The sequence below is a fragment of the Pogoniulus pusillus genome, chromosome 9, assembly GCF_015220805.1.
Source record: "Pogoniulus pusillus isolate bPogPus1 chromosome 9, bPogPus1.pri, whole genome shotgun sequence".
Lineage (NCBI taxonomy): Eukaryota > Metazoa > Chordata > Aves > Piciformes > Lybiidae > Pogoniulus > Pogoniulus pusillus.
Window position 1 is genome coordinate 33,842,905 of NC_087272.1, and position 18,047 is coordinate 33,860,951.

General features: G+C 43.2%; 1 protein-coding gene across 4 annotated transcripts in view; it reads right to left on the reverse strand.

The window, feature by feature from the left end:
- Positions 1-18,047, reverse strand: part of SMIM14 (small integral membrane protein 14) — a 68,870-nt gene that overhangs the window by 37,872 nt on the left and 12,951 nt on the right. Inside the window, exon 1 of one of the 4 annotated variants that reach the window (XM_064149159.1) lies at positions 16,016-16,170. The exons of 2 other annotated variants lie outside the window; for them this stretch is intronic. The gene's annotated coding sequence lies outside the window, so the exon portion shown is untranslated. Of the gene's footprint in view, positions 1-15,649; positions 15,669-16,015; positions 16,171-18,047 lie in introns of those variants that run through there. One more of the 4 variants, XM_064149162.1, reaches the window with a different exon arrangement.

Sequence of the window (18,047 nt, forward strand, 5' to 3'; positions counted from 1 at the left end):
TATGATGGTAAGAAAGAGCAATCTGCCAATGTGAAAAAGACTGAGAGATGACTTAACGTAGTGCACAAGTGGCTTTGCACAGAAAAGTAACCTGAGGATTGAGAAGTTCTTCAAGGAATAAGTGATCAAGAGCCAACGACTGGAAGCTGTAATCAAATTCAGAAGAGAAGCCAGGCATGCATTTTTACCATTGCAGTGCACTGAACTGCCAAAGAATGGGTGGATTTCCCACTTCTCATCCATTCTACAACATACAGATGATGGCAGATGATCCAAGTATTCTTTTTGAGAGTTAATGATAAAGCTACTACACTGACTTCAGTGAAATTATCTCAGAACCACTATAACTGCAAAAGAGCAACAGAATAAATGTTTAACTACACAAGCTCCCTGGGTGATATCCTTTCTAACTATCCTAATAACCTTTCTCAGCACAAGGAACAGGTAACAGCACCAGTTGCTAAACAGCACAGAATGCTTTCCCTGGACATCATGCTGATATCCAAAAGAAGGTATTTGAACCAGCAAAGTTGAAAGTTGCTAAGCAATATTTAATTGTAACTTAAAAGAGTTTCAGAGTCAGTGACATGTAGTGATGTCACAGTAATTAACAGAAGAGTGCTTATATATGGTTACAAGAAAGCAAAACATCAGATAAGAGTCATCATCAAAGAAACCAAGCTTACATTCTTTGTAGAACACACAACTCAAAAAAAAAAAATAGACAACAAATGGGGAAAAATAATCTGTTATATACATAATAAACTTAAGTGGACATGATCTAGAAGAAATTTACCCCAAGGCATCTGAATTGTACATGGCAAACTACCTTAATGAGCTAAAATAAAGCAGAACACCTTACCAAGGAAGATGCCAACCAAGCTTTCAACAAAAGATTCCTTCCTCACCTGCTGACAGGAATTATCCTTTATCCTTCCTCCCCTCCAAGCCTACCACAAGCTCTTTCATCAGCAAAGGCCCAAAGACAGACCATTCATTTTGGGAACAGCACTGGGCTGATGATAAAGATGCTGCACTTGGGTTAGTTATTACTTTAAAAGGTAACCATCAGGTAACCAATCCCCTTTATGCAATTTTTTTTTTTCTGGGAACTGAAGATTTTACATCTGGCTGACAAATTACAGAGAACTAGTTTCTACTACATGATGATTTGCACTTGTAAAACAACACTGTCATGTCTGTATTCCTTGTTAAAACATTATTGGCTTAATAACTGTATTATTTGTAACATAACTTGAACACATAACATACTAAATATCAACTAATCCATGTAATCAGCTCCTTAAGTCTACTAATGTTTTGTGACCCAGAGTCACTGGTAATGAGGCTAGTGTACCTGTGTACCAGGAAGCAAGATTCCTTGGCTCCACTGCACACTCTTAGGCAGCCCGCTCCTATCCAAATCCTGTTCCTGAACTGCAGCATGCTTCCTGCCTGCCTCCTGGTCCTGCAATTTTCTGATCTCAGATCAGTGCCTAACTTAGAGTTCTGACCTCTTTTCAGAGTCACACCAGCTCTCCACCTTTTGTAAATACACTTCTTCTACATACAGCCTATCACAGAAAATGGGAGGGTGTGCTCTGCTCTTCTCCTCATAACCTGAAGGAAAAAAAAAAAAAGGAGAAAAAAGACTGTGAGAGCTTCTGGGTTTATTTTATGTATTTTTCTGCATGCTTTCCTGTCATCATTCCCCCCCCCACCCCCTTTTTTTTCCTGAGTTTATAGAGTAACTGGTTAAAAAATGACAGCTGGTAAAGTGATGATGACAAATACCTGCAACTGCTCTGATTATCTTGCTTTGAATTACTGTATTTTGGTCACGATACTACCAGCACAGAATTTAATTCACAAACAGCTGGAAGATGCATTTGGTAAATAAGCCAAAGCTCTAACTGATAACAAATGAGAAGGTATATATTATGGTCTCTAAATTGAGATAACTGATAGAGAGCATAAGAAGAAAATGATTAAACATGAACAAATATGATGTAGCATGAAAGAGTCAATATGACCTTTGCAGTGTAAAGAGGCCCACAGTGACAATTATAAGCAGTACTACTGAAATTAAAATCCTGTGGACAGAGCAGGAATTACTGTAATTTGGGAGCAAAGTCGAGGGTAGTCTCTATTTAACACAAAAATAAAAGCCCATCATTACCTTTTGACTTGAGTGTTTGTTTGACATTGTAGGTGATGAAGCCATATTGAAAAAACCCCACAGATTTCTAGTCTTCTGTGAATTAAAAAGCAGTATTCTTGGCTAATTACTGTCAATTGTTTCTTCTTTTATTATCTTCCCCAATCCCAGCCCTAGAGCTGTGTATTATATTTTATATACCCTACGAGCAAAAAAGCAATCTTTATGTGTACAATTTGAATGGGTTTTTGTACCTGGAGACTCTTCTCTATTTTAATTTATTGCAATGACTATATGGTGTTTCCCAATTCAGCAACATCTCTCCTGAGTAAAGAGCACGCAGCTGCTGAGCTCTGGCAGACACACTCTGCCTCTCTCCACCCTAATCATTGCAAAACTGAATTCCTTTCTAGCATGAAGGCAAGCAAGAACTTTTGTCAATTTTTCATGTGATGAATGACCTCCAATGTGACTCCAGCACAATGCTGAGTAGCAGGACTGTCATAGTGCACATCCTGGTGATCTGTATTCCTCTGTGTAAAGTAGTGTGTAAAAATGTTTGTAACTGCAGTACTCAAATAAACATTCATTCTTTATGATACATAAATCAGAGTCCCCACAGATTTATCATGAACTAAACCTGGCATCTTCAGCACCAAAACACTAAGTCTGTTACTTTTACTTTTTCTTGGATCCAGGCACTTTTAAAACATAGACAATCACACACACATGATCCATACAATGGCTGTTTTTCCTCTGTTAAGAAATATTTTCACAGTGTTGCTATTTTCTTGAAGATTGAAGGTAAATCCTTGGCAGCAAAATATCTCACAGTACTGAGACATGTAACAGAATCTTTCCACATTATTTTAAGCAGAAATAAAACCCTATTTGGCTTCTTCTTATTACTTTTCACCCAACTGCAATAGTTCAAAGCACCATTGTCAAATATCCCTAAGAAGCTGGGGTTAATTTCAGCCTGAGACAGTTCAAACACTGGAACAGGCTCCCCCGGGAGGTGGTTGAATCACCACCCCTGGAGGTGTTTAAAAGAGCAGAAAGATGGTGCTGAGGGACACGGTTTAGCACCAGACTTGGCAGAGTTAGAGAATGACCTTAAAGGCCCTTTCCAACCAAAACGATTCTGTGATTCTGTGTGGCAGAAGAAATGAAAGTATGTTGAAAATTAGGAAAAACAAAAAAGGCAGAAAGCAAGCAAATGCCATGTTATGCCTCTGCAGGCATTCTGAAAATGGTAAAGGGTTAAAATGGTAAAAGTCATATACAAGGTATGAACAATATAAAAATATAAAACGTTCATTTTTATCTGTCAGTGGCAGAAACCCTTTCTCCTATACTCCTCCATGATCTCCTAAAGGATGCAGGCTTCCATAAAAAGGATTTGTCTGTTCTCTGCCTGTTTACCTGCACACAATACCCATGTGCTGTTTTTTAACATCTGATAATTTCTCTAATTATTTTATTCACAGTAAGCCCCAAGTCTGATTCTAATATATAACCTCTCCCATCTTCAAAGGGCCTCTAAATATTCTTCTCTACTATCTAAAATGTGCTGTCCATCTGCCTTGTGTAGAACTACACCCTTATAATTCTGCACACGAAGTCCTTGCCCCAGAGAAACTACTGGGCACTGAGGCATCCATTTTAACCCAAGGGATGGAAATCTGCTTCAGTTAAAGCAAGGAGAGACTGCTGTGATCAGGTCCTCATTAAACTCCCAGTTACTCTCTTTATAGAATCATAATATCAACTAGGTTGGAAGAGACCTCCAAGATCATCCAGTCCAACCTAGCACCCAGACCTAGACAATCAACCTGACCATGGCACTAAGTGCCTCACCCAGGCTTTTCTTGAACACCTCCAGGGACGGTGACTCCACCACCTCCCTGGGCAGCCCATTCCAATGGCAAATCACTCTCTCTGGGACAAAATTCCTCCTAATATCCAGCCTATACTTCCCCCAGCAGAAGTAGGGCTCTTTCCCCACCTCCTTGGTCACTCCGTTCCCCTCAGTACCATCACCACACCAAGGACAAGTGGCACCTCAGGTGAGTCATTTCTGGGTTCTTCAAAATGCCTCTGGTAGAAGTGGTTAGTCAAAATCAGTTCCTGATCCTGCCTCTTATAGGGGACCCATTGAACCCTACCTAGTCATATAAAGTTTAATGCAACGTCAGTAAGAGCTACAGAAGGATAACAAAGTAGGACAATACTGCTTTACTGGTGACCAAAACTCAAAGGAGACTAAGTATTCACATCCAGTAAATTCCAGCCAAGCTCAGAATTTTCTGTATTTGTTATATAATGCATTTCCTGTTGATCCCCATCTCCTGCAACATTTGGACTTCATGCATGTCCACTCTCACAGAATCCCGCATGTTTTGTTAATCTTTTGGTGAACTAATTACCTCTAACTCACTGGCCTATTATTTAACTTCCTATTATTTTAGCACAACGTTTGTGGGTAAGGCACCCAAGGAATTTTATCTATTGATTTCTGCATCAAGCTGCTCTTCAGACTGCATTAGAGCACAGAGGAGAAAAATAATACGCATGGATTTGCGGGTTCTCTCTGAACAAGACAAGTCAAAGATATGTGTAGCTAGAATTGGTTGATTCTACTTGCAAAGGATCTTTGTGAAATTTCTAGGTTTTTTTCAGCACATTTCCTATCACCAGAGCAATATAAAGTAGAACTGATAACAGAGACATTAAAAAGAGCAAGGGAAGGGAATAATTAAACACAGCATAGGACTACAGGACACTGCAAGAAAATGAAAGTGTTTGTGATTTAAACAGGCAAGAAACATCAGAAAAGGAACTACAGAAGTAAGGAGAAAATAAAGACAAAAATAAGCAGAATTTTTAAATAGCTATGTCTTATTCTGCCTGAAGTTAATGAATACATGATCCCTAGGCAACAGGTGAGGACCTCCAGACCCATGCATATAATTTTTCTCCTCCAGAAAGCCATGGGCCTGGTGTAAAATAACCCTGTAGAAGTTGCCTGGTTTTTTTATGCGAGAGTTTTAAATCATTGGCATTATAGAGCTGGCAAAAATAAGCTTGAAGATTTCTAAGGAAACTTGCCTCACAAAGCAATTTCCTCTGTTGAAACAAGGCTAAAAATAGGTTCCATAAAAAAGAAGAATCTTGTATACAAACTGATAGTAATCACAACATTGCAGGGATCTTTCTCCTCCATTACTGTAATTTAGATAGTTCAAGTAAATATTCCCTCATAGAACTTAAGTCTAAAATGCTGCAACATGATACTTGGCTTGCTTTATAATGGTAAATTTTAACCTCTTTTATTCAAGAGAAACTCCATCCCAGCATCTCCTCCACAGTTATAGCTCCATCTCATTTTTACTAAAACAAGTACCAACATTCTTGGTGGCTTCACTGAGCCAGGATCTAATAGCTTCTCAAGGTCACAGATCTCTAGAGGACTATTTATGACCTTTTTCTACCAGGCCTCCTTCTAGGCAGTAAATCTGAGTTTTTAGAACAAAGGAAAATCAACTGGCTGACTGGGCAGCAAAACAGAACAGCAGGATAGAAATGTGGGCCCTGCCAGGAGAAGCACTGCCACAGTGAAGTGTGGCTCCAATTACAGCTGTCTCCAACTAATTGTCCCAGTTCAGATCATCCATTGAGCTTTTCTATGGGAAAGTGCTGCAATGATTCTGACGGTTGACACAATACCCAAAGAGCGTTCCTAGACATAGCAACAATTTCAGAGCATAAAGCAATCCTCTCCACTCTCTTCCCTTATAATTGCAGATGCTGGGAGGGGAAGACAGCTGATTTTGTACTTGAAAGCATCAGCACGTCTTCCTAGACTTCCAGCTGTAGCCTAATGATTTGGCAAGTGTATTTTTGCTCTGTAACATCTCAGGATAATTAGCAAGATCCAAGATGAACTTTTCACTGCAGAGTAAGCAAAGCCAGTTCCTCTCCTCATGGAAAAGTCAGTGCTTAACCACGCACATAGATATAGGCAATTGGTGCTGTTCTTGGTTTCAACACAGACATCAAGAACAGCAGAAGCTTCACAAGAGAAGTGGTCATATGGCCCTTAGTTTGTGCATAGCTTTGCCACCATTTTGCAAACCATTTGGTAAGTAAATTATTAATTTTCTAGTGTAATCCAGATGGTGATTCTTACAAATGTTAATTTAATACAAAACAACACCTTAGAAATAAATGCAAACCCAAAGAAAATCAGAAATGCTGAGCCAGGCACTGAAGGATACTACAGTGACATGCCACCATCAGCAAAGGGGGTTTTGAGGAGGGGCAGGCTCAGAATGGAGAAGTAAGCACTATGGATCTTCCTAACGTTTTTTGTCTCATGGTCTCCCAAGACTACTGAAGCATTGGTTCATCCCTGATCCCCAAAGCACAAGTCCATACTGTGAGATTGCTGGGTCACAGGCATTTTCACCCCGATGTGGACATTTGGACTTGCTGAGTAGGTCAGAAAATTCTTCTGATGACTCTGTCGACAGTGCTAGAATTCAGAGCAGCAAAGCAGGAGCCAGAGCATGGAATTTAAAAGACTTATAATTATAGTCTAAGCCCTTTCACAGCCAAGCATCAGAACTCTTCTCTCACTGAAGTATGTAAAAAAGATCACACCACTTCAAAGGGTGGCAAGACCTATCAGGAACCTGGCAGAAGACTACTACTGGGCAAGGCTAACCAAGGTTAGAGGTAAACTGAGTGGTATAGGTTCAACACAGAATGGTTGATCAGGGAAACACAGAAGATGACACAAATGCTGCGTTGAGTTTAATCAAGGCTTGTCAGTGTCAAGTACAACTCTCAGAGTACAAGAACCCCCTGCATTGTTCCAGCTTAATTTCTCACCTTCCTTTTCATGTCAGTCCCCAGTAAGTGGGGGCTATGAGAGAAAATTATTCCATTGTATAAGGCTGATGTCAGTGATCAAAACTTAATTCCCCAAGGGAGCTAAAGGAGAGCCATCAAGTGTGGAGGAGCACAAAAAAAGATATTTACTTACTTCCATGCAGGTGGCTTTTCTTCTGGGCAAAACACTTCAAAAAGGAGCAAATTATGCACATCCAGTCACGGACCAAAAAAGCAGTCCAACTATTTCAGAATTCATTTACTGATATTAGATACAGAATGTTATTGCCAAACTCCAGCTGTCAGCATTTGGTCATCCTTTTATTAAAATGCTGACATTATCTCTTGGAAATGAAAGCTAATTAAGAGAAGACACTGGTGACACGGAGCATTATCCAACAATAGTACCTTTTTTTTTCTGCTAAGTGCTTCAACTGCTCTTTAACATTTATTTCTGCTGTAGGAAACTATGACAGTGGTCTAGGACAACAAAATTATTCTTATAGCACTGAATGACTAATAGTTAGCTAGTAATTTTGATGTGCTAATGGAAAAGGGTGGGCTATCTTCTGTAAAATTACTAACACGTTGTATTTTAACCAGTTTACAGAGTTGTTATGGGTTGGATTCGATCCCCCTCAGTAACCTTTTCTGGAGCCCTCTCCTTATTCTTCAGTAAGGCAATGCCTCTACCTGGCTTTAATAAATTTTCTGCTTGAGTAGCAAAAGAGTTAGCTTCTCGACAAATTTGCTCACTCTCCTGCTTTTGGTTAGCATCTCTGTCATTACAGACTGCTCCACTGCTTGTGTTGACATTCCTCTACTCATTCCCCAGCAACAATTGTCGGTATCCTAAAATCAGCACCTCTGCAACTGGAAGTAACTATTGCTGGAAGCAACACATTGAATCTAAAACCCTCACTGAGAAAACTTCTGCACCAGCACTGAGAGGACACCCATGCAGTGTTGTGCCAACCAGGGCTACAGGCTTGTGCTGCAGTGGTTTGACAGGCCTGATTCTGAACAGCTGGCTAAGCACAAAAGAGGAGCTGGCCCTCTAGGGAGTTGACTTTTGCAGGAAAACAATAATCAAGGATAATCCCTGCAGATGGGCAGAGGTGAGCATCTTGCACCAGCCTCCTCATGAGAGAACTGGGAAAATGGCTTTACTGTTGATTATTCTGCCCAAGTGGTGTTCTGCATGTAGCTTCTGAGCTTCACAACACTAAAGTACTAATTGACTTTAAAAGACTAGCTATGGAAAAAGAATATGCTCCTATAACAAACTATGTAACCTACCCATAAAACATCTCTACTCTTGTTCCAAGACTTATGAATCAGATTATGTTTAATATGTTCAAATGTACCAAAGCAACCTGAGAGCTCAAAGCTGATCCAACTTTAAAGCTCACCCAGTGAGGCTCAGGACTCAAACTCATGAGCAAATTACCATGGTATAACAAAGCCGCTGCAGAGCAACTGAGCTGTGGCAACAGTCCCCAGACATGCTCTTAGCCCTGGGGAACAGTGAGCTAATGTGATTTCGCTTGGTCCTTAAGAGGAAGAGGTTAAGCTGAGACACTTCAGGGCTGCTTCAAGCTAACAGTCAGCATCCAGACAGTTACCACAGCTCAGGTGGCCTGCAATAATCCATTATCCAGAAGTGATTTTTCTAGAGGGTAAATTATTCAGAAATTTGGAGACATTTTATCTCTTTGCAAAAAGAAACAAAAATTTCTTTCCTTCAGTCCTTTGCAAAAATGCACATTTCTAAATGTGGTCTATCTGGACTTCAGCAAGGCCTTTGACACTGTCCCCCACAGCAAACTGCTGGCTAAGCTGTCAGCCCGCGGCTTGGATGGTAACACTCTGTGCTGGGTTAGGAACTGGCTGGAGGGCCGGACCCAGAGAGTGGTGGTGAATGGTGCCACATCCAGCTGGCGGCCAGTCACTAGTGGTGTCCCTCAGGGATCAGTGCTGGGCCCCATCCTCTTTAACATCTTCATAGATGATCTGGATGAGGGCATCGAGTCAGTCATCAGCAAGTTTGCAGATGACACTAAGCTGGGGGCAGATGTGACTGAGCTGGAGGGCAGAAGGGCTCTGCAGCGGGACCTTGACCGCCTGTACAGATGGGCAGAGGCCAATGGGATGGGGTTCAATAGCTCAAAGTGCAGGGTGCTGCACTTTGGCCACAACAACCCCATGCAGAGATACAGGCTGGGGTCGGAGTGGCTGGAGAGCAGCCAGACAGAGAGGGATCTGGGGGTACTGATTGATACCGCCTGAACATGAGCCAGCAGTGTGCCCAGGTGGCCAAGAGAGCCAGTGGCATCCTGGCCTGCATCAGGAGTGGTGTGGTCAGCAGGAGCAGGGAGGTCATTCTGCCCCTGTACTCTGCACTGGTCAGACCACACCTCGAGTACTGCGTTCAGTTCTGGGCCCCCCAGTTTAGGAAGGACACTGAGATGCTTGAGCGTGTCCAGAGAAGGGCGACGAGGCTGGTGAGAGGCCTCGAGCACAAGCCCTACGAGGAGAGGCTTAGGGAGCTGGGATTGTTTAGCCTGGAGAAGAGGAGGCTCAGGGGTGACCTTATTGCTGTCTACAACTACCTGAAGGGTGGTTGTGGCCAGGAGGAGGTTGCTCTCTTCTCTCAGGTGGCCAGCTCCAGAACAAGAGGACACAGCCTCAGGCTGCGCCAGGGGAAATTTCGGCTCGAGGTGAGGAGAAAGTTCTTCACTGAGAGAGTCATTGGGCACTGGAATGGGCTGCCTGGGGAGGTGGTGGAGTCGTCGTCCCTGGGGCAGTTCAAGGCAAGGTTGGATGTGGCACTTGGTGCCATGGTCTAGCCTTGGGCACTGTGGTAAAGGGTTGGACTTGATGATCTGTGAGGTCTCTTCCAACCTTGGTGATACTGTGATACTGTGATACTGTGATTTCTGAACAAATGACAGTGAAAGTTTTTTCACTATATAAAGTCAGTACATGAAGCCCTAAACCAAGAGCTATGATGTTTTTTGAGATAGCATAATTTCTTTTCATTTTCTTTACAGACATCATCTTTCTTTAGGATCACAGGATGTTAACGGTTGGAAGGGACACCAGGAGATCACTGAGTCCAATCCCCCTGCCAGAACAGGACCACACAATCTAGCACAGATCACAGAGGAATGCATCCAGACATGCCTTGAAAGTCTCCAGAGGAGACTCCACAACCTCTCCAGGGAGTCTGTTCCAGTGCTCTGGGACCCTTACAGTAAAAAAGTTCCCCCTTGTGTTGAGATGGAACCTCTTGTGCTGCAACTGACACCCTTGCTTCTTGTCCTATCACAAGGAGCAAGTGAGCACAGCTTGTCCCCCCCACCTCCTGACCAGTCCTCAGATGTTTATAAATATTTATTAAATCCCTTCTCAGTCTTCTCTTCTCCAGACTAAAAAGCCCTCAGTCTCTCCACATAAGCCATGCCCTTCAGTCCTCTAATCATCCTCATAGCCCTCCACTGGACCCTCTCTGGCAGATTCCTGTCCCTCTTCAACTGGGGAGCCCACAACTGAATGCAGTATTCAAGATGAGGTCTCACCAGGACAGAATAGAGGGGAAGGAGAACCTCCCTTGATCTGCTGGACACACTCTTCTCAATACACCACAAGGGCACATTGCTGTTCCATGGTTAACTTTTTATCCACCAGCACTCCCAGGTCCCTCTCCTCAGGGCTGCTCTCCAGCAGATCAACTCCCAACCTGTACTGCTGCAGTTTATTATTCCTTCCCAGGTGCAGGACTCTGCACTTGTCCTTGTTGAAACTCATTTGGTTTCTCTGTGCCCAGCTTTCCAGTCTGTCCACATCTTGCTGGATGGCTGCACAGCCTTCAGCTGTATCAGCCAAGCCTCCCAGTGTGGTGTCATCAGTGAACTTGCTGAGCAGACTCTGTCTGTCTGTCCCCTCATCAGTATCATTGATGGCGATGTTGAACAGGACTGGACCCAGCACTGATCCCTGGGGGGATGCCACTGGTTACAGCTCTCCAGCTGGACCTAGCACCGTTGATTGCCACTCTTTGAACTCTATCTTGTAACCAGTTCCTAATCCACCTCACTGTCTGCTCTTCCATCCCACGCTTCCTGAGCTTGCTCACTAGAATATCATGGGAGACAGTGTCAAAGGCCTTGCTAAGGTGAAGGTAGAGACTCATTTATCAAGAGTACAATCGTTTAGATTATAAAATACCTTTCTAAATCCTTAAAGATGTAAAAATACACTATTCCTTACTTCCCATCATATACAAGCACAAAATTATACTGAAATTCTCTAGAACATTTTCATTCTTTTTTTTTTCTCCAGGGATGACATATGTTTCTAATAACTTGCAACTGAGCAAACAGATTTAGCAGGGCAGCAGCATGCTGTGAAAGATAGTAGGATTTTCAATTTTCAGATGAAAGCAGCTGTATTCCCTGGCAGCCCTACTCCTAACCCCTCTAGGCCAGATCAAATTTTATCTGGAGCTAGTGGGTGTCTGTCTTCAACTTCAATGGAAGTTGAATCAGGTTTTCTACCTACCTGCAGTAAACAATTTGAAGCTTATCAATTAGAATATTTTTAATCAGTATTTATACTAGAGGGAATCTGTAGCAATTAACAGGATTTCTGGGCTTGGTTATTTACATCTGTTTAGCTAAAAGATGACCCAGTTTTTTACCAGAGAATAACATCCATCTAATTTAGGCTAGACTCAGACTAGTTTAGATTTACCAAAAGGGAAGTGCAATGCAAATTATTAAAGTCTGTTTTTTTCATCTGTTAGATTAATATACACAAGAAAATCTATGGTGCCATTTCCTGAGATCAGGATTAGTTTGCAACATGCATCTCACCTTAGTCTCCACAGTTTTCCCACAGGAAAGAAGGAACTTTTCATCTTTAGGTTCTTTTGTTCTACAGACTTGAAACTAAATCATCCAACAATCTCCACAGCTCAAGAAAAGTCTATAGAGAATATTCCTACATTTCATGGAGCTCTGATATTTTCAAACATCTCTGTTTTCAAATCAGGGTGCTTAATGACAGGTGGCATCTACTCAGTCCCACCTAAATATAAAAGCAGTGAGCCTCAAATGATGCTGTAATCACCTGCACAGGAATTAGTTAAACTGTGGCCATCTTCACCAGGAAGCTTTGTTTCACACTTGATTTCATCCAACTATTTGAAGAGCTAACCCCCAGTTTTATTTCACATCTTCATGTACTTCCACTTGGGCAGCTAATTTTCCCCTACACTAACTTTTTAATACATGAAAATATATAACATAAAGCATTTTATCAAGTTCTCTAAAACTACTGCCTTGCTAATACAAAACAAAGAAAGTGTTTAAGAATGATTAACCAACAGGAAACAGATGACCATATACATGTGTATATATGAACAAGGAAGACCAGCGGTCTGTATTTGACAAGGATTTGACAAATAAAGCACTGCAGCTGCTTATATCACGTAAATGGTTGGTGCTGTGTTTTTGTACAGCTTATCTGTTCTTCCTGATAAAAATATTTTCTTTTTAGGAGATCTCAATTCTTTGGATCTAACACTTCTCTAGCACTTTTATAAAGTAAGAATGAAACTATATTTAGCTCCAGAAAGCCATGGGTTATAATGCACGCAAAGCTGAAGAAGAATCAGAACTAATCTTAACAAGGAAAACTTCTATCAAGTATAATTCTATCTGTTCCCACCCAAATGGGACTAATTTGTTCCATTATCTATAAAAAACCTCAGCTAGACACCTTGAGTAAAGCCTCTGAAGCATATTTGTTCAACTAATAACCATGCAAATGTACAACCACTCAATCATGGCAGAGACATCTTCAAATCTTCCATGAAAAGCCTTATCAACCATCACTAAAGGGACCTTTTTCTTGCCTCACCCAAAATCAATACTGTGGAATGGGGTAATGGGATGGAAAGAGGAGGATAGGCCCATAGCCCTCCAACGTACTGCTACAAAAGTCCAGCAGAAGACTGACACAGCTAACACGGACTGATCTTTCTTCTATCTCTGAATGTACTTCTTCATAATGAAGAGTTAAGGAGCTTTTCTTCAAATAAGGCTCCTTGGGAACTGAGGAATTCAGCTATTGGTGAGTAAATGCACACAACCTGAAGGAGCTATTCTGGGAAAATAATTCCTTTTTATTTTTTTTAACTTTTTTCTTTTTTACCTCAACAAGGACTGCAAGATTTGGTTCTGTGGTATGGATCTTCCAAGAAGTATTCAGAGTCGTTCAGAATTGGATGCCTCATCAGCAACTAAATAGCTCTTTGTATGCTAATAAATTCAATCCAAAACCTAGTAAGTTCAAATAGAAAGTATGCTTAATACCAAGTGTAACAGCATGTATGTGAGGCATGGATGCAGTAGCACACATGCAAAGCAGGCTCACAGGCTCTCTGGTCTGCTTCCCAAGCAGAATATGGGTAGGTGACATCAATTTTTCTACATATAAATGCATCTGCCACAGTATTTTTGTATTTGTTGTGATGAGTAATCTGAGAAATGTTCAAAAGATACAGATACTTGGTATGGTCAGGCTCTCTATGCCTCCATTCATGCACATTTGAAGAAGAAAGAGGATCTTCCTTATGCCATTCCCTGTGAAGTCTCTTGACGTCATTAGGCCAAATTCTGCTACGATGAATTTAAGCAGACACAATATTTAGTCTTTAAGAATGTACATCAAGGACCTAAAATACCTAAGAGGGAAAATTCTGAAACACAAACAGACTTTGAATTACTACAAGCCTGTTATGCAAATAATTTTCACACATCACTAAACCTGAACTATAAATATATGAAAGTAGAAAATGAGAAGTTAATAACAAAACAAGAAGTCAGAAACTAACTTTCTCTAAAACCAAATACTGACTTTTTGAAAGCAGGCACAGTAAGTACAATGCAATTAAAACCATAATGCATTTTGATATTGTTTTTATGTAGATTATTTAACAACAACTCTATTTACTCTTATTTTTCCCTTACAACAAAGAAAGAACATGCACTGCAGAATGCTGACCATGTAAATGGCTGATGCAATTCACACTTAATGGATTTGATTGTGGATTAGGTAAGGTGCTGTACAACGTGCACAGGACAAGGAATTTCACAGAACCAGATTCATTGTGCTTATTTATATAGTAAGTAAAATGATATCCAGCTAGACTAAAATATAATCTTCTCAGAGCTACAGAACCTAAGTATTTCAGGGATGTCCCTGCCTGCCAGGGAAAGCACAGGCAATAATACCATGTGGAATGACCAACAACACATCTACGTACAGCTTTGCATTTGTTCAGTACCTTACATAAAATAATCTTAAAACAAAGAATTCTATACCACACTAGACCTAGGCAAGAACATCTTTTACAAAATGGGGCAAAACTCACCCATCTCAGTGGCAGGGGAAAGAGCAGCACTTAGGATTGAACTTCCTAATGTGCTGCTAACATTACAACCACTTTTATTTTGCCAACTGCTTCTACCATTTCAAGCCATGCTTTCAGTGACAGGGTCACTCTTTTCAATCAGTGGTCAACAACAATAGCTTGATTTCTTTCATCTTGACAGGTCACAAGAATTAGATGGAGTTACCAAACATTTATTCACTCTTTCTGTATATAGGGAAAAAATCAAAAGGAAGACTGGTGGTTCTGAGTTTTGTTGGTTTGGGGTGTTGGGTTGGGGTTTTTTTGAGCTGCTGTTTGCTTTGGGAAAGTAACAGAAATAAAGACAGACAGGTAGCACTCTAACAGCTGAGCATGAGCATTTAAAGCCTTCTAAGGCATAACCTACTAACGCTCACTGCAGATACATTCTTTTCCCAGTAAGCATACTAGTAACATTAACATAAAAAGCTATTAAGACCAAAAAAGTTAGATGCCTTCACCCCTAAAAGGTAGAGATGGTTTTCAAGACTTCTCTATATGCACAGACATGGATGCTCAGCCAGTATACAACACAGTCTCTACACCAGCAAATCTAAAGAAAACGATCCTATAGATTGACTAGACAAACAGGTGTTTGCCAGCAAACAGATTTTGATGTAGGTGATGCATATAGGAGCGGTAGTTAGCTGCTGAGGCCTCAGAACTGCCATGGAAGGCAGCGACTGAGCTGTAGGGCGGGACCTCAGGGGAACCCAGCATGGTGACAGCTGCAGAGGAATGACCACGGACGGTATCTTGTGGTATCCAAGACAAATATACTCTTCCCAATGTAATCCACTATAAATTACATGTTGGAGCACACATATGAAGAGTTCCTCGTAGGAATCCTGTCTTTAAAGATTAATGAGTGTCATGCTATCTTTTTCCTGAGATGATCTTTCCCAAGATATCGCCGAGTTTCTCCTACTTTAGTTGCACAGGCTTTTCAGGAAGCAGGGAGCAGCTTGGGAGCGCACAGCCTGCTGTCAGCATGCCACTTTCAGCTCCTTTAAAGCGACAAAACTAAACCGCTTTGGCTCAAACTATCTGCTTGAGAGATCCTTAAAAACTCAAGAATCGCCAGAAGAGTGCCACTTTGCACTTAAACCCCTCACCGAGAGAAGAACTCGAATCAGAGCAGCTGTAAAGACAAGCGGGTGTTCCTCCGGTTTAAAAAAGAGGAGCGATGCCTAATACCGAACGGAACGGCTCCGGTTTTCCTGGTGTTTACCTTCCCGTGCACCAGGCAGCGGGGACGTCTCCGTACTTCAACAGGCTTTAAGTTACCCCTGCGGCCCACACCCCGGGCTGCCCCGGCTCCGCCGCCACCTCCTCTAGCCGCGCCACTCCGCTCCCGGCGGACGGACGGAGGGAGGGACGGGAGGGGTCCGCGGAAACCCGCCCGACTCTGCCGGGCCGTAGCCGTGCACTCCCCCGCCGCGGTTCCCCGCTTCGCACCCCTAACCCCGAACCCCGCTCACCGTGCTCTGTCCGCCGTGGCGGGGGCGCGGAAGGCTGGCAGGGGCGGGCTGGCTGAAGCGGCCCCGTGGCTCGGCCCCGCTGCTTCGGGCCGGCTCCACACGTCAGCCCGCGCCACGAGACCCGGATCTGCCGGCTCCCGGCGGCGGCGGCGGCGGGGCCGGGGCGGTGCCTGCCGCTCCCGCCCCCCTGCTCCCGCCCCTCCGCGGCCCAGCCCGGCCGCCCAGCCCCGCACGGGAGGCTCGGGGCCGCCCCTGCCGCTGGAAGACTGCTTGGCGGACAGGAGCTCCTGCCTCCGGTCTTCGCTGCGCGGCTGAGACAGGGGTGGCTGCGGCCGCGGTAGCCCAGCGTGCCGGGGGTGGCACTGTCAAGCAACGCGTTGGCCTGTAAATAAAGCCGCAGGAATACAGCGCTCAGGAGGCGCTGAGAAAGAAGCTCCTCCAGAGCCTCTGTGATTGCCGCAGCACCCATGGCCAGGGCTCTGCAGGTCCTCGCCAAACAGCCACTGCGGTTGCTTGGCCCCAGACATCACCCCCTAAAGTTGAGGGAATTTACAGCCTAGCTTCTCACCTAGAAACCTAATGCCTGATCGGGAGCTCTAAACTCACAAGGCTGCTCAGCAATTAAAGCACCTCTCGAAATACCCATTGAGATGCTGTGGAATGAAGTTGGAAAAGCAGATTTCAGACCACGGCTTTCACATCAGCCGAGGAGCTGGGGTGTCATGCTTCTAAAGCAAAGATAGAGCACATCCTCTCCTCGGGACATTGATAACAAGCCATAATGCAATGGAGATTACACAGGACAGAAAATCTTGTCCTCCAATCTGTCCAAGGGTGACTTAACTCCTTCAAAACACAGACCAAGAACAGTGTAACATACTACAGTGATAAAGGAAGGCTGGATGGATATTGCAGGTTCTCACAAGTACCTCATAGCACCTCACTGTCAGATACGACTTGCATATGGGGACAAGCTTGGCTGTTCTCATCATTCGTTGTTGATGTCATGGGGCTTTCAAGCCTCCTTTGATGCTAGTTTTCTCTGAAAGTTGTCTTCTAGTTTTGGGTGTTGAGCCTATGTTACTGTGCCAAGTCTGGAGCATATTGCCAGCTGGCAGCCTCGCATGCCCCAGCCGTGGTTGGCATATAGAGCCACCTCTTCCTGTAAGATGTGGATAGGCTAACTGGTCATTTGGGGCTGGCCCTGGCTGCTTCTGAGAGGCGGCAGGTAAGCTGTCTTGTCTAGCCTTGCTACCTGGCCCTCGCTGTGAATCCTACCTCTCCTTTCAGCCCTTCCTCATGTGTTAGCACACACTTAAACAGTGGCAATACTGCAAAGTGAAATCAGGCACTGACACAAAGCCAGGCCATCACACAGAAAAGCTGAACTACACAGAGCCTGTGTCTTCTTGTTTTCCCCAGTCCAGGGAGCTGAACCTCTGGTAAGCCATTAAAGATGCTGAATTTAATCTTTAATTTGGAAATATGAAACTGTACGCCTACAATGTTTCTTGGGAGAACAGGTTTCTTGACAGACTGTCCAGAATTTATAGTGCAGCAGGAACCATGAGCATTGGCAACATCATGGTACACTTGAAGTGTACTTCACCAGTCCTGGCCAAACATACCTAGGACAATGGTGTCAGATGCAGAATGATCAACTCTTAGCTGCATTCTTCCTCCCGCCTCTCTCTCAGCCATCCTAGAAAATGAAAAGTTTAGAAAACCCTTTCTGAGGGAACAAACTATCTTAGATGAAAGCACAGATGGCTTCACAGCAATGTTAAGAAGCCTTGCCCATCAGACTCCCACAAAGCTAGTCATTGTCCTACAAAATGGACCTGAGATCCTCAAATTCCAAAACTAGCTTACCACTAGTCCTGGCTCAAACAAGAGAGAAGAGCAATGGCAACTACACAACAGTGGAGAGGAAGGTTCCTCCTGTCAAGCTGAGGCAGGAGCACTGACCATTTCTGTTTTCTTCCCTGTCGGTAACACCAAATAGCCTGCTTTTGCTTAAAAGGGTGGCAAG